General features: G+C 54.4%; 1 long non-coding RNA gene across 1 annotated transcript; it reads right to left on the reverse strand.

The window, feature by feature from the left end:
- Positions 1-218: 218 nt before the first annotated feature.
- LOC112532063 lies at positions 219-2378 on the reverse strand. Its single transcript, XR_003074274.2, has 2 exons — positions 1873-2378; positions 219-376 (listed from the first exon to the last, which is right to left on the reverse strand). It is a non-coding gene; the product is annotated as an uncharacterized LOC112532063 (long non-coding RNA).
- Between the last annotated feature and the right edge of the window lie 441 nt (positions 2379-2819).

Genomic DNA, 2819 nt, shown 5'->3' on the forward strand with positions numbered 1-2819 from the left:
TGTGGTTGTCTGGAATCTAGGCCATGAAGCAGCTATCTCCACAGGACGCTACTCTGGATTAAGTAGCTGTATGCAAAGAGAGATGCCCAGGTGCTCTGCGGGGCAGCCCCTGCACAACCCACTGAGACCTGTTGACCCCAAGAGGGATGGTGAGGGCTCCCCTAAGCAGAGACTCCAGGCCTCAGCCCACCACCAGTTTCTGGCATGCCCCTCTCCTACCCCATCACCGCCGTGTCCCCAAGGATTCCCTCAGAGGTGTCACCAGTCAGGAACTGCAGCATACAAGTACACATCTGGAAGGAGTTAGATGACGAGAGCCTCTGCCAGCTGTCTTCATTTAGATTTGTTCATACTTGGAAGCTCTGTGCAGCGTGATCTGCAAAATAAAAAGTTACACTGATTGACATGAGCCGAAGGTTTCCTCCGAGACACTCCCTGCCCCCATCATCTCTGCCTGGGAAGCCAGCATTAACGCTTATTACATCCTGGACGCCGGCAGCGTACAGCAGAGGAGGCCATGCAAAAATAACGGGGGCGCAGCAGTTAACCATCGCCTCACTTCCTGCTAGAGCGCAGCCAGCTCCAGCAGGGGTAGGGCATCTGTGGGAACTTTCCCCTGGCTAACACCAGGGCAGCTCTACTGACACCCCAGGAGGACCCCACTGGGAAGTCAGGGCCCATCCCTGGGGGCTCTGCACCCTGCTCGGTGCAGCAGCATGAGAGGTGTTGCTGGCCTCCCAGTTCCTCCCCTAAGGGACAAAGGAGACACAAATGACCATAGCTTAGGCATCCCTTATCCTGAGTTTAACTTAAACATCTGCAATGCCACTGAGCTCAGGAAGGGCTGCAGAGCTCACCGGGAAACAGATGGGAAGTTCAGGGAACCTTCTGTTTCTATTACTCACACAAGTTTCTCACCTGAAGCTATTTCTGCAGCTTTGCCTCTGGGTATAGGAGAGATTTGACAAGGTCTGAGGCCAGCCAAAAGAGTCTACCAAGAAAGCACTGTCTAAGCTGTCACTGATTCTTAATGGGCTTGTCAACGCACTGGGATCAGCTGCTCCCAGTCTGATAATCTCAGTCCCACACACAGAGCCAGGGGCTGCTGGGAAAACAGCTGATCCATTTCAGGATCCCTGGGGTTGAATCCTTCCCTTGGAAAACGAAGAAAGAGTAGGACAGGAGCTACCAACCACTGAGATAGAGCTCTACATCCCAAGCAAAAGGATGCTGCTTTGCCAAAAGGCAGGCAGGGTGATGGGGAGGAGTGATGCTGGGAGTGTATAGAGTGCATGAGAGCATTGTATCTGTGCAGAGCCTCTCTCTGCTTCCACAGGGCACATGTGACCAGCTCAAAAACAGCACAGAGTGCTCACATCAGAACCTGGGCTATAGCCTCATCTGTGTGACACACAATCTCCCAGCAGGGCTGCCAACACTGGGCCCCAGCCAAGAGCTTGCATTCTGAGGGACATGTCTTCAATTAAAGTCTTTTCTTCCCCATTTTGTTTAAAAATGGGGTTGAGCTGCTTCTAAACAGATGTGTTGGGGTAGCCAAAATATTTGCTTTTCTGCTGGTTGCTTGTTTGGCATCCACACATGGCCCATGCCAAAGTACTTGTCCCTCCCACCCACAGTGAGTGAGAGGCAGTTCTGGGGGGTTAGCCTCCCTGCTCACCCAGAGGGCCAAATGCATACAGTTCCATGTTTCTCCCATGTCTTACCTGCAGCCCAGGCAGCTGCCACGATTGCTGGGTGCTGCAGATAAAAGACACTGCATGCAGGGAGCAGCACCCCCAGCACATCTGTCCATGTGCTCTCTACAGGGACCGACCCTGCAAAATACAGCAAAACACCCCAGGAACTCCTCACCTGCTCAGGGACATTCCTAGAAGAATGGGTGCTCTACCAGCCCAACGCTGTGGTTCCCATTGGGTGCTCCCAAGCCCATAGCTGTGTTAGCAGTGCTATCAGCAGCCAAGGTTGAAGATGGGGAAGATCAAGGTGACCTCCAGTGAGAGCAGCAGGGACTCAGTGCACCTCCATCACTCATTCTGGCTCATCTTAGCATGTCTTGGAGACAATTTCCAGCTGCAGGAAAGTTTCTCTGCATGCAATCTCCTGTGCCCTGCACAGGGAAATCCCATCACCGGAACCTGACCCCCGTGACGCAGAGGACAGGCAGCCGGAGGAGCCTTTTACGTGCAGGCTGTGATAAGGGCTTGCAGGCGCATCGCTTGCCGTGCGGGGCTGGGCTGCGCAGCGTGCAGACACCCTGTGACTCAGAGCATCCTCACTAGCGTGGCATCCAGCCCAGGCTGAAGCTGGGGAGCCGGCCTGCATCACAATGGGATGCAGGGGAAGCCCCTGCTGTTCTCACCCTCTCCTTTGGAGGCACGAGGAATAGGATCACCACAGCCCCCGTGCCCCGCCTCTCCACCCCCCCCCTCCCCTCCCCCTCGCCATTGGTGCAGACTCAGATCCGTTTGGGCAGGCAGAAAGCCACAGCCATTTTGGGGGTCAGGAATGGGGCTGTCTTGCCTGACATCTCGTTTCAGCTCCTCAGCATGCTCTTGCCACCTGCAGAGTTAAACTCAAACTCCTGCTCACATGAGTGCTCTCAGCAAGGCTACCCAAGCCCGACATACCAGCTTGACCCTGCAGCAAGCTAATAACCTGTGGAGAGGGCATTAAACCAACTTTTACGCTTGAGAGCCAGATTCAGCCCTACTCAGTCACACACCTGAACACCCATCCATGATGCAGACAACTGTTGTTGCCAGGGCTTTCAGGCTACAAATGCTCCTGGCACATCCTCT

This window comes from Gallus gallus, chromosome 3, assembly GCF_016699485.2.
Source record: "Gallus gallus isolate bGalGal1 chromosome 3, bGalGal1.mat.broiler.GRCg7b, whole genome shotgun sequence".
NCBI classification, from domain to species: Eukaryota; Metazoa; Chordata; class Aves; order Galliformes; family Phasianidae; genus Gallus; species Gallus gallus.